The sequence below is a fragment of the Herpailurus yagouaroundi genome, unplaced genomic scaffold, assembly GCF_014898765.1.
Source record: "Herpailurus yagouaroundi ecotype Mexico unplaced genomic scaffold, PumYag 216, whole genome shotgun sequence".
Taxonomy (NCBI): domain Eukaryota; kingdom Metazoa; phylum Chordata; class Mammalia; order Carnivora; family Felidae; genus Herpailurus; species Herpailurus yagouaroundi.
In genome coordinates this window covers 9,042,332-9,056,213 of record NW_024412447.1, presented here as the reverse complement: position 1 = coordinate 9,056,213, position 13,882 = coordinate 9,042,332, and the positions used below count along the sequence as shown (strand labels likewise).

Genomic DNA, 13,882 nt, shown 5'->3' with positions numbered 1-13,882 from the left:
AGGAGTCTCTGTGAAGGACTATTCAGGCTCTATGCTAGATGGTAGAGGAAGAGGGCACAGAATCCTGCCCTCAAGGAATTTAGAATGTTTTAAGTGCTGTTAAGTTTTGTTTGTTCGTTTGTTTGTTAATTCTTTCAGGCTGGATAGGAAGAGGTTCTGAAAAGCTTCTCCAGGAAGGTTGGTAACGTTTCCAACCCAGCTCTTAAAAGGATGTGTAGCATTTGAGAGCATGGAAAGGACACAGGCAGCAGGACTCAGAGGCACGTTTTCCCCTGACATATTTATTGTTAGGCAAAGAATCCAAAGTGTTTGTTGCCTTAAGTGACCGGGAGTGGGGTTGGGGATGGAATCCGGAGCCAGAACAGGAGGAGCCCTGAATGGCAGGCAAGGGAGTGAAGTCCTTATCCTGAAATAAGTAGGAAGCCTGTGAGAGATTTTAACGAGGGCAAAAAATGATGAGATTTGCATCCTGCGTCCATCATCGTGGCCTCCTCAGAGCACTGCACAGTGCCTGGCACAGAGTAAATCTGTAGAATGTATGAAATAAAGAAATGAATTAATGAACGCATGCACTTTAGGGAGGCTGCCCCGGCAGAAGTGGAGGAGATGGACTGAGTGAGGAGAGGGTCTAGAAGTTGCTCTCCCCACCACTGACATAGCATCTAGTCCCTCCTCTCTTACTACAACACTCAGCAAAATGCAGTCCTGGGGGTGAATAAACTCTCCGCCTTCTCCTGTCTCCTACGTGAGTGTTCACCAAGTCATTCCTCTTCCTCTCTCTTCCTCTCTGGTCCAGGCCTGGGCATCACAGGTCCGTGGCAATGAGCCCTCATAGCCAACCCTGCTTGTCCTCCTGTGCATTAAATGTGTCAATGATTCAGGCCCCAGATGCAAAATCTTGGGAACTTCCTGGCTCATTTCAGGCTGCCTCTCTGACCTCTCCACATCAGTTCCTTCCCCCACCAGTTTAATGTGCATTCATATAATAATAATAATTATTATTATTATTATTATTATTATAAAAATCCAGGCCAAATCTGGTTGGGAAAAGAAATCAGATGCAAAGAAAAGGATGTTCCAAAGCCAAAGAGGAATGACATCTGCAGCATCCCCACATCAAAGCTTCCCTCCAATGGTGCAGGGGAGAGCTGGCCCTGCCCTCCTTTCCTTTTTGATTTTTTTTTTTTTTTTTTTTTGAGACTCTAAGCTTAAAGCTGCAGCAGCCCAGCCGTGCCTGGATGTTGAGAGGGCTGCTTCAGAGGTAGAGCGACATTACACAGAACAAATGGCTTAATCTTCTGGCTTCTTTCGCCACTGCCTGGTACTGCTGAAAAACACCTGGAGCAGGGAGGTGGAAACTAGCATCCTGGCTTCTGCCTGCCCCCCCCCCCCCCCCCCCCCCCCGGCTCTGTGTGCAAAGCCTGCCCCTTCTCAGGGTTTTAATTTCCCCAACTTTGAAGGGAGAAATCAAACGAAGTGAGCGCTAGATGCCCCACCCAGCCGCGACAAGACAAAGTTCTAGATTCGGCTTGTTCCTCTTCTTTAGCCTCTCGGCAACAGGGAATCTGTACCTGCAGACCTGGGAGATGATTCAATCCCAAGGATTGAGAGGCTCAAAATCATCCCTGTTTTGTAGATCGGGAAGCTGAGGCACGGAGAGGCTGTATGACCAGCCAAAGATCACACATCAGTGACTGAGATGATCAGTGACTGAATTCAAACCCAGGGAGATCGTCCAGACTCCCAATGGCAAGGGCACCCTGCCCTGCCCAGGCTGTGAGGATCTACCCTTTGGCATCTGCTCAGGAAGGGAGGGGCCTTGCCCTCTGGTGATGGGCCTGACACGAGGGCCCTGGGCAAGCACCCTGTATGGCTGACCCTCTGCCCCATCTCCAGCCCTGAAGGACGTGACCTTTAGATCCATGCTCTCTGGCTGAGCTGGCAGACAAGTAGGCCGGCCAGAGACATTAGTGTCCTGCTGTTTCTGTGCAGTCATAAATCACTGCAGTCCCATCCCCTGGCTCCTGGCTTCCTCCTGCGGCTAGAAAGCTCCCTGATTGGCGGGGAGGCGGCAGCAGCGGTGGCAGCAGCAGCGGCAACATCTTCTGAAGCAGGCAATACTCCCCGCCCTGTCCTCTGGGAACACTTCCCTGTCACTCTCCTCGAGGGTTGGGCTGTGGTAGGGGCAGAGCACATAACCGATTCAGAAGCGAAGGACGAAAAAGAAATCTCAGTGGGTGGCCCACCCTCCTGAGGAGTGTGGGGCAGTGAAGGAAGCCTGTGCTGGGAGGCAGGACCCACAGGTTGAAGCCTTGACTTTGCTATCGATCTTGCTGGGTGACCTTGAGCAAGTCACTTGACCTCTCTGGGCCTCAGACTGTGCATCTATAAAAGAATAGAATTAGACGGCTGCTTCTTAAGATCTGCCAGCCGGTAGCAACAGCCTTTCAGCTGGCCCGCCTCAATGTCTTCCCAGCCTCTCCAGTAAAAGATCTAAAAGATCTTTCCAAATAGACATCCCATCTTCTTCCCTTGCCTTGGCTCCACCATACATGTCACTCCCCTTGCATATGGGCCAAAGTCACTTTGCTTTAGCCTGGAGTTCAAGGCTTTCCTAAGGGCCCCTGCCCACGTCTCTAGCTTCATTTTTCACAGGGCACTCGATGGGCATTTCCTAGCCATGGAGTACCCTCGTCCAACTCCGGGCCTTCTCAAAAGCTATGCCTTCTGCAGGGAACTCCTTCTACTCCTACCCCCATTCAATCCTTACCTCCTATCTTTCAGACTCAGATACTGTACGTTAAACTGAACTGCTCCCTTTTGGAGCCCCTACCGGCTCCTATGCTACAATACTTCCGGCAAGGGGTTTAAATCTCCTTATTACCCTTATATATATGAGTCTGTCTTTCCCTGAGGTCTTACAAACGGGTTCCTCAAAGACAGAGCTCCACCTGAGCCACCTCTGAGCTCCAAGCCTAGCATGGAGCAGGTTTTCAGGGCAGTTTGGTTCAATGAAAGGGACTCTCCACTTCGAGAAAGGATTGGCCCGGTGATGGTCTAGCCTCTTGAGGGGGATTTGAAAAGTTTTACCCCAAAAGCAATAGTCATGGGCAAGTTGCAGCAAAAACTCGGGAAAGCAGAACCGTAAACAATCCCAGGAACAGATAGGGCTATGGCCAGAAAGGATAGTTTTGAAGAGCATCCGTATAGGATTTCAAAGAAGGGCCTGTTGACATGGGGCTCACTACCAGCAGAAATTCTCTGTTCTGACTCCCTGGAGGCTGACCACTCCTCACCAGACCAGCTTCCCTACTCCAGGACCAAACTCTCAAATCCCCTAAAATCTCCTATGAAGAGAAAGAGATTGAAAAGTCTAATAGATCTTTATATATTTTTTTGAAGATTTCATTTTCTTTCTTTTTTTTTTTTTTTTAAGTAATTCTACATCCAATGTGAGGCTTGAACTTATAATCCTGAGATCCAGAGTCACATGCTTCATCAACTAAGCCATCCAGGTGCTCCTGACATATCTTTACATTTTAAGTTTTGCATTCCCCTAAAAAGAACCAAATTCAAAATTTACCACACCAATGGAATGTCTGTCACAGTAAAAAAAAAAAAAAAAAAAAAAAAAAAAAAAAGGGTCATTGTCTCAAACAAAGAGATAAACTGTGCCATTCCCAAGAGATGGGCGTTCCTGGTGCACCTGGGTGGCTCAGTGGGTTAAGCATCTGACTCTTGGTTTCAGTTCAGGTTGTAATCTTGCAGTTCGTGAGTTCGAGCCCTGTGCTGGGCTCTGTGCTGACAATGTAGAGCCTGCTTGGCATTTCTCTCTCCCTCTCTCTCTGCCCCTCCCCAACTTGCTGTGGTGCACTTTCTGTCAAAAAATAAATAGGGGTGCCTGGGTGGCTCTGTTCGACTTCCTCTCAGGTCATGATCTCATGGTTCCTGGGTTCGAGCCCTGCGTCGGGCTCTGTGCAGACAGCTCAGAGCCTGGAGCCTGCTTCACATTCTGTGTCTATCTCTTTCTCTGCCCTACCTTACTCATGCTCTCTCTCTCTCAAAAATAAATAAGCATTAGGTAAATAAACATTAAATAAATAAATAAATAACCTTTAAAATAATAATAATAAAGTGAAAAGAAAGAGATAGGTGTTCCAGAGCAGAGGCGCCTGAGCTAGGATCTTCTCCCAAAACTCAGCTATGTAAACTTGGGCCAAATGCTTCACCAATCTGGACCTCAGATTCCCTACTGAATCTTTTTCTGTTTAAGTTTATTTAATTTTTTGAGAGGGAGTTAGAGCACGAGTGGGGGAGGGCCAGAGGGACAGGGAGGGAGAGGATCCCAACCAGGCTCTGCACTGAGCCCAACATGGGGCTCTAACTCATGAAACATGAGATCATGATCTCAGCTGAAGTCAAGAATCAGATGCTCAACCACTCAACCGACTGAGCCACCCAGGTGACCCTCCCCACCGAATCTTAAAGAGAAATCTCCACCCTGCTCTCTGAATTGTACGATGGCAGGAATATGTTCTTTGACTTGGTAGAGGGGTCTGAAGCAACGTTCTGAGGCTTCGAACTCCAACGGAGGACTCGTGGGAGACTGATAGTGATGAGGCGGTGGCAGCCTGCCAACTGATCACACGGAGTGAGGTGGACCTTTCTATCTTTGGAGGATTGCAAGCTTCAGAGAGCCCACCAATGCCTGCTCATCTCAAGGAAGCAATTTCTCCATCAGCTGGAGCTGTATGGTGATGACACGAGCGGGTCTGGAGGGCTTGGGGCAGGAATCAGGGGTCAAGGGTCAGCAGATAAACAGTGATTCTCAAGCTGGCTGGACATCACTGCTTCCCAATACCTGGGGTTGGGGGAGTGTGTCGAGAATATAGAGTCCCAGGTGCAGCTTAGACATCCTGGGTCAGAATCTCTAAGGGTGGGGTCCGGGGAACTGTATGCTTTCAAAGCTCTCTGGGGGATTCTTCCTGTCACCCATGGTCTGCCAGGGTAACCTCAAAAGGCCCTGGCGACTTTGAAGGAGGAGAGGCTGGGTTGCCTGAAGAGGAAGTCAAGCGGCCATGAGGCCTTCTGAGAACTGGCTGGGAGAGGTGGGGGAACTGGCATTTTCTCGTGTTGGCCATTCTGCCGAGTCAGCCCAGCACTAATGCTTCCAGAGTGCAAATCCCACTCGGTCATGTAATAGGAACACTGGTGCTGACGCAGCAGGCAGTCGGGAGCCCAGGCTGCACCAGGGGACAGACACTCTGCACCAACTCCTCACTCCGGGCCCCGGGACAGGCAGGGGCCAGAGGCACTCCCTCCATGCAAGCCTCAAGTAAGCCAAGACGACTCGAGAGCATGGGGCCTGCACCGTGCTCTGAGTTTTGGGCCCAGCCAGGCTTCCTCTCCGTCTTCCTGGAGTTTGGGGTTCATAATTGGAAGGGACAATAGGAGGACTCCTGTTAGTCCAGGAGAGGAATCCCTTCCTTACGCGGCACCCCACCTCCTGGGTGTCAGCCCTTGCTAGCACCCCTCCAGCCACAGATCATTTGCTGTTCTCCTGAGGTCCCCCTTCCTCTTCGGGACAGCACTCCTGTTCCCAGAGCATCTGTCCATTGTTCCTCATTCTGCCTCCCAGCATTGCAAGAAGGAGGAGAAGGCTTCTCCCCAAAAACCTTTTATGTGTAAGGCCAGAACGCTGAAGCCCTGTGGTCTCCACACTGGACGGTTTCCCCAGCAGTGGAAAGTAGGTTTGAGCACATGCTTTTCTGCCTCCAGAGTGCCTGATATGCAATGCAAACAGAAAGATGGCCAAAAAGAGATTGCCAGGACACGCAGTACCGATTCCCTGCACACAGAGGCTTCTACGAGGCCGAAGGACACTTTGTGACAAAGAGGAGGGGTTTGGTCTCCAACCTCATGGCAGCAGCGCCCCTTCCCCCAACCCAGGCTGGGTGCCCAGCTACATCCAAGTCTTACCTGGGGGTCTATAATCGATGCTCCTCCCCCCAAGTCCTCACCTTAGTCTCTAATCTCAGAGAGCCGGCAAAGGCCAATAGGTGAGAAAAAAGAACAAGAGAGCGGATGTGATTGTTCCCATGCCCCTATAGACACTAGAGAACCCATAGCACAGATGAAGAACCCAAGGCACACAGAAGATAAGTAACCTGTCCAGGTCATACAGCTAGTAAGTGGAGGCTTTGGGTCATAAAGGAGGTTCATGTGTCTCTTACTCCTTATCCACCATCTGGAAGCACCCAGCTGGGCCTATTTCTTTTCTTTTTCTTTTTTGATGTTTTTATTTAGTTTTGAGAGAGAAAGAGAGAGACAGGGTGGGAGCAGGGGAGGAGCAGAGAGAGGGAGACGCAGAGTATGAAGCAGGCTCCAGGCTCTGAGCTGTCAGCACAGAGCCTGACGTGGGCTCTAACTCACAAACCCCATGAGACCATGACCTGAGCCGAAGTCAGGGGCTCAACTGACTGAGCCATCCAGGCGCCCCTCTTGGTTTTTGTTTTTGTTTTGTTTTGTTTTTAACTTTTTTCAATGTTTCTTTGTTTTTTCAATGTTCCAGTGTTGTTGTTGTTTTTTTACTTTTTTCAATGTTTATTTTTGAGGGAGAGGGCGCCCAAGTGGGGGAGGGACAGAGAGAGGGGGACAGAGGATCTGAAGCCGGCTCTGCACTTTCAGATGCAGGGCTCAAACTCACGAACCGTGAGATCATGACCTGAGCCAAAGGTGGACACTCAACCGACTGAGCCCCCCCAGGCGCCCCCAGCTGGGTCTGTTTCTAACGGAGGGAGGAAGTAAGTGACTTACTCATTCACAGGAAGGAGTGTGGTCTCTAGGGGAGTGAATCAGAGCAAAAGCCCTCCCAGAGAAGTTGGAGGGACCGCAGTTTCCAGGTGTACAGCCCACGGGGGTGGCCATCCGTGCTGGGTGCCGGGCCCTGGGACAGTGAACAGAACTGCTCCACTAATGACTTGCTGAATAACTTTAAGGAAATTACTTCTCTTCTCTGGAACTCTGTCCTTCCTTTGCCAAATGAGGAACCAATGACTCATGACGCATCAGGTCAAAACAAGCCACTTGGGCTAATACTAAAACCTTTACATTTTGACACCTTCTCTAAAATGATCTGAACTCAGGTTCTCCCGTGCAGATCAGAAGCACCCAATGATGTCACGGGGCTTTGCTGGCTATCTGTGATATCACAGGGCTTTCCTGGGTTCTAGGGAGGAGAGAACAAGTAAAAAGGTGCCAAGAGGAACCAAGGTTGGGAATCTCAGAATGGACCAGCCCTTCAGAATCTTCAGCTAGGAGAGGTTTCACGCAAGGCAGAAAAAATTGGCATTTTAGAACACAGGCACTGTGGCAGCTGGGACAGAGGATGGACTGGATGAGAAGAAGGCCAGAGGGAGGGAGACCACTTGGGGGGTTCCTGTGAGAGGTGGGAGGTTGGGTCAGGGCTGGCAGTTGTAGTGGCTGTGGGAGGTGGGACATACCCAGCATGACTCCCAAGATGATCCCATTTTCCGAGATAGAACAGGCTTAAGGGAAAGGTGATGGGCTCAGTTGGGAAGTGACAAGTGTGAAAGTGTTATCTAGGGGCGCCTGGGTGGCTCAGTCAGTTAAACGTCTGACTCTTGGTTTCAGCTGAAGTCATGATCTCACAGTTCCTGAGTCTGAGCCCTGCATCCGGCTCCACCTCACATGGCAGAGCCTGCTTGGGATTCTCTCTCCCTCTCTCTCTGCCCCTCCCCCACTCGTGCTCACTCTCTCTCTCAAAAATAAATAAATTAAAAAAGAGTATCTAAGTGTAGGGTTGTTGAATCATTGTATTGCACACAGGAAACTGATACAGCACTATATGTATGTTAACTATGCTGGGCTGAAAATATAAAAAAACAAATTAATAAAATTTAAAATTTAATTTAGTTGAAAGAAAGAAAGAATATCCGAATGAGATGCCCAGGTTGGGGCCGGAAGTAGAAATCTGAAACAGCAGGCCCTCACGCATGGGCTCAAGAGGAGACCTGGAAGGGGGCGCCTGGGTGGCACAGTTGGTTAAGCGTCCGACTTCAGCTAGGTCACGATCTCGCGGTCCGGGAGTTCGAGCCTCGCGTCAGGCTCTCTGGACGGCTCAGAGCCTGGAGCCTGTTTCCGATTCTGTGTCTCCCTCTCTCTCTGCCCTTCCCCCGTTCATGCTCTCTCTCTTCCCCCCAAAAAATAAATAAACGTTGAAAAAAAATTAAAAAAAAAAAAAAAAAAAAAAAGAGGAGACCTGGAGGGAGCACCAGGAAAACCAGAGTTCCTGTGTCTCAGGGATCATGGAATGATGTGATCACCAGATCCTCCTGGTGCTCTATGGCCATGTTGCTAGATGCCTGCAGAAAACTCATGTGAGGGCAGAAAGGAAGACCTTTTCTTTCTTTCTTTCTTTCTTTCTTTCTTTCTTTCTTTCTTTCTTTCTTTCTTTCTCAATATTTATTTTTGAGAGACAGAGAGAGCAAGCAGGGGAGGGGCAGAGAGAGAGGGAGACAGAGGATCTGAAGTAGGCTCCACGCTGTCAGTGCAAAGCCCGATGCGGGGCTCAAACGTACGAACCACGGGATCATGACCTGAGCCGAAGTCAGACATTCAACCCACTGAGCCACCCAGGAGCCCCAGGAAGGCCTTTTCTTGAGTTAGGGCGTCCTTGTTGACCTAGGCCAGCAATTTGGACAGCAAGGGGTAAAGGGGTGAAGAGTTAAAATGTGGAGCCGACCGCTTTCATCAGCGATTTAATGGTCAGATGAAGGAGAGAGAAGCCTATGTTCTGGCAGCTCAGGCAGAGGGAGGGTTTTATTTGTTCCGGAGGAGGCTGAGGGTTGTTTCAATGCTCAGAGGAGTGGCTGGAAGAGGAAAGGACTGGGAGGGACAGGGGAGTGAGCTGAGGTGGGAGAGGGCAGGGTCCCCAGATGAGGGGTCAGCTGGGATGGCAGGTGGGTGGATGGGTCTCCGAGTGAAAAGCAGGGAGGTTCCTGGGAACCTCTTTCTCTGAGAAGGAGAAGCTGAAGTCATTCGCTGCTGAGTCATGAGAGGAGGAGGGAGGTTTGAGGAAGTATCTGGGGAGGATGGGGGAGTGAGCTGGGGAAAGACCGGCCATTCCAGGACTGGCTGGACCCAGAGGCCACCACACAGGGCCCCTGTCCGCACAGACTTGTGCTTTTCACCTGCAGCCCTGGCAATGTGAGTCTTAGCTAAGAAGGCGAAGGTCAGATCACCCGGAGCAGGCAGTGGTCAGCTGTGGCCAAGTTGTTGAGGGGCCAAGGGTCTGGGGGACAGGGAGGGAGCCTGATATAGCAAAGGAGTGAGGGCCCAGATGGGCCAAGGACTGAGCTAGGTAAGGGAAATAGAGGCCAGGAGGGAGTCAGGCACGGGAGGCCTCAGGGACAGGGAAGAGCAGGGAGTGGGGAGGAGGGAAGTGGATGTGACATAGGAGTGTCGTCATTCTCAGAGGACCCCCAAGGCCTGAAGAAAATTCTGGGGAGTAGTCATGGCTAAGGTTAAAGGTTAAAGAGCTTCCCCGAGAGGCTCTGATGCAAGACGCTTGTCCTGTGGATGCTGGAATCCCAGGAGGCAGGGCCTGGGGAAAAGGCAAACTCCCATCAGGCCACAGGCCTCAGGAATGCCACCCGGGACCGGCTGTTTAGGCAAAGGGACGAGTCACAGAGCTGCAAGGCCTGAGCCCCAAGGAAGGGGACTTGCTCGAGGCATTTGGAAGGAGCAGAACTGGCAGGACACCTCATGGCTTGGACCATCATACCTCTCCGTTCTGCCTGGCACAGAGGCCTGCCACTCACACGTCTTGTTCCCCTAACTGATCTCTGGGGCACACTTCCGCCTCCGAGATGGGTACGATTCAGGCCCTCTTGAGCTTCATAACAAAGGGAAGAGGAAGTCAAGGGCTTGAACAAATAGGAGCGTGACCACGGTGCACCCTGCTTGGTCGTTTGTGGGGTTTTTTTATTTGTTTTTGTTTTTTGGGGTTTTTTTTGGGGGGGGGTGTTTTGTTTTTAGTAGTTTTTTTATCCACTGGGTTATGCAGAGTAGAGAGCATTCCCAAGGGGCTGGATGTCCTGGGGATCCTCCCAAGGGAGGGGAAAGAGCAGGGAGAAGGTCCTGAGGCTGAGCTCCGTCTCCCCACCCCCCCGGAAAAAAACAGAGATTAGAGAACAGTAATGACAGAGAGATAGACACACTGTAGTAGAGACAACAGACCCAGAGAGAGAGAGAGAAGGAGAGAGACAAGGATTCAGCAGAGGGACGGACAGGAAGACAGACCGCCTGAGACAGAGACGGGGAGAGAAGGTGCTGAGCAGGCTGGCCAGGTGCCCACGGCTCATCCGGGAAGCTGCTGGGCTGGACCCAATCAGTGCAAGATGGATGGCTGCTTTGGGAGGGCGAGAGGCCGCCAGGCAGGGCAGCTGGGCCGTCTCTCCCATCTGCACGACGCGCTGCAGAAAGCCCGGCCAGCTGACCCTGTTTCCCAATAGGCCGATGGTGGGGTGCGCCCTCGGAGCTTCCTCAAGGACAGCAGGAGGGTGAGGAAGGGCTCTGCTTTGGAGACACGGACCCCAGCTCTGCCTCTCACTAGCTGTGAGGTCTCGAGGCCATCGAGTTCCCTGGGCTGTCTTCACTCCCAGCTCTAAAATGAGAACCACCACCCCGGTCCTCAGTGATTCTGACATGTTTTCACCTGCTCCGCAGAAACAGGGACCTGGGTGAGCTGGGACGTCACAGTGTCCTTCAGGTCCAACAGGAACATGAAGGGAACAGATGCCTTCTGTGCCTGGCACCCTTTGGGGCTAGTTCCAAAAATCTGGCCAAGCAGTTTGGGCTGAGGGTGGTGGTGAGTCAGGAGAATAGGTTGTGACCCCAGGTCCCAGAGTTGCACAACTGATAAAGATCCCACCAGTAAAGGGCTCCTATCCAGCTCCCCTTACTTCCAAACCCCGGCACTTATGCTCGGTGCCAACCCCCACAGCAACAGGGAAGTAGACAGGGGCAAGTTTCATCGTTCTGTCCTAACCATCCAAGGGCTCTACTCCAGACAGTAGCCCTCAGCAGCAGGACTGGGAGAGACTCTTGCTCCTGGTCACCAAGGCCACCTGCACCCTAGCCTCATCCAGTCTCTCTGCCATTCATTTACCCCTTCATTCACTCAAACATCGAACATCTACCAGGTGCACTGGTAGGTGTGATGAGCCCAGGATGCGGGAAGAGGACACAGAGGGGATCAATCACCCTCTCCCCGCCTATCCAAACCTCAGCTTAAATGTTCCCTCTTCCAGAAGGCTTCCCATAACATCTACTAGGATTGAGGCCTTTTTCCACCTCTGAGCCCATAACACTTCTCCAAAGACCCACACCCTGGGGTCTTATACAAGGTCTAGGAACGTATATGCATTATATCCCTGTAGATGGTCTCCTTTCTGGAGGCAGAGCCCACTCCCCGTTCATCTTTGCCTCCTACAGAGCCCAGCACAGTAGCAAGGGGTCAGGGTTCGAAGGATACATATTTGCCAGTCTTTGAACCCCAACGATGCATAATAATTACTGTCTTTAAACCTCAGTCTTTTCACTTGTAAAGTGAGGACAATAATCGTCACTTGCCAGTGTGGCCAGATGGATCAAATGAGATATTGCATGCGAGGTCCCCTGGCAAGCTGGAGGCCCTACACTCCTTGCAGCCATGGGCTGTTGCTAATAATATAGCAATCTCAGGGCCGGAGCTGGGCTCAGAGAGGCAGGGAGCAGGCGCCCCTCTGTCTGCAGCTTCCCCTGCCTGACGGTGTGGAGGGGTTCTCTGAGCCTGAAACAACCCAAATGTGGGCAGCCAGACTGCAGGGGCAGGAGAGAAGCTGTGGGAACCCGGACACCCAGTTTCCAAGTCTGCCTTTAGCTCAAGGTGAGTGACCTTGGTCGGGGTAGTCCCTTTTCTGAGCATGAGGTTATCCATCTGCCAAGCGGGAATAGTAATTCCGGGCTGGGCAGCAGAGAGGAGGCGAGGCCCCGGTGAGGGCTGCAATGCGTAGGAACCCCCACATCAGTGTCCAAATACTGTGCACTTGTGGGGTCACAGAAGAGGAGTGCGCCAACCCCTCTGCAGACATCGCCTCTTGCCTTCTATCCTGACTGGGTCAGACAGCAGCCCCTTTCCCTGGCAGACTGGGCATTCATTTCTGGGCCAGAGTGGTGCTCAAATACTTGCTGAATGGGAGAATGAACGAACGAATGAATGAATGAATGAATAGGAACCCAGGAAGCATTAGAGCTCCCTTTAGACAGGTCAACAGCTCATCCTGTGCTCACTGTCTACCACTCCCACCAGAGTCCAACCACCCTCGCCTCCCCTGCATTAATGCGGCAGTCTCTAGTCTCTCTACTTCTATATTATTACCCGACAAGCTCTCTCTTCTCCATAGGATGCCCAGGGTGATCTTTATAAAATTCAGATCTTATGTCTCTCCTCTGCTTATAAACCGCTAGTTAGCCAACTGGTACCCTCACGATAATCTCCATAATCTTTAATGAGCCTACAAGGCTCTCCTCCCTTCTAAACCCACCATCTCGATTGAACCTCCATTCCAGCCATCCGATTTTCCTCCCACCCCAATAAGGCCAGCCTCCTTTTCCTCTTCTGAAAAGTAACTTTCCTCTCAAAGTTTTCCCTGGCCTCTCCCCCCAGTATAAATTAGGGGCCCCTGTAACCTGACCCTCACTTAACACTGTTCTTTCCCATTGCAATGCTCATCGGGCTTTGATGGAATCTTTGCTTCATCTCCCGCCTGGACTGTAAACTCTTGAAGAGCATAGACCTGGTTTGCCCTGCGATGGAGCTTTTCATCCCTGCCTGGCACAAGGAAGGGGCTCAGAATATTTGATGAGTAGCTGAGTGAGCTGGAAAGAAAGACTGCAGGGAGTCTTTGAGAGTAAGCGCAAGCAGGAGCAGAGGCCAGGATGGGTGGCCGGAGAGAGGGGCAGAGCCAGCCTCCGAGACAGAGCATCTGGCCTTGACTATGAGTTTGAGAATCCACTAAGAGCCAGAGATCACCTTCCCAGCCTTGCCTGTATCACGAAAGCCCTGAGAGCCAACTCCAGAGACCACATGGGCCACATCCTCAGAGTATGACCCTGCGCCCCTCCCCGTGCCTTTGCTCGGGTGCCTCTAAGAGCGCGGCTGGTTGCTAGACTCTCAGTCTAGTGTGCATGTCTGGGAGTGTTCAAGGGTGCCCTTCTCTAATTTGTTCACTCAAAAACTGGCTTTACAGTTTTAACAAGCCTCTGTAGGTTAATCCTCCCCTCTGGAAACAAGAGTGGAGACCCCAGCCGGGCCCGAGTGGTGGGCCAGTCTTTTAAGCTGCGAAAGGCCTCACAGACTAGAAAATGTCGCCTGCACTCCAAGCTCCCGGCGGTCATTCCCCATCGTTCCTTCCCACGCCGCCGAGATAGGCTGCACCAGGGCTCCCTGGCCCAGGTTCCGGCCAGCCCCACCCGTCCAGTGGCCGGGGCCGAACACTCCCAAAAGCTCCAACGGGTGCGCCCGGGAGGGGCTATTTCCAGGGGAGGAGAGGGCGTCTCCTTTGCTTTAGGTTCGTCTCAACGGCACTTCGCAGCTTGCTGTGATTGGCTGTGCCGTTCCCAGGCTCTCCAATCGGGAGGCCAGCGCGGAGCCAGGGGTGGGGCTTCAGTTCCCACGCGGGACGGGCTCCTACTCCCTTTTTCTCTGTCCGCCATGCCCCGCCAGCGCCAGGGCGGTGACTCAGCTGGAAGGCGCGACCCGACTGGGCCGGAAAGGCCAAGCCGTGTGGCTCCCTCCGGGCCCGCGGCACTGAGCACT

General features: G+C 51.9%; 1 long non-coding RNA gene across 1 annotated transcript; it reads right to left on the bottom strand.

Annotated features, from left to right (window-relative positions):
* Window positions 1–261: 261 nt before the first annotated feature.
* On the bottom strand, window positions 262–7,311 carry LOC121017701 (uncharacterized). The gene is made up of 2 exons (XR_005784867.1): window positions 6,817–7,311; window positions 262–527 (listed from the first exon to the last, which is right to left on the bottom strand). It is a non-coding gene; the product is annotated as an uncharacterized LOC121017701 (long non-coding RNA).
* Between the last annotated feature and the right edge of the window lie 6,571 nt (window positions 7,312–13,882).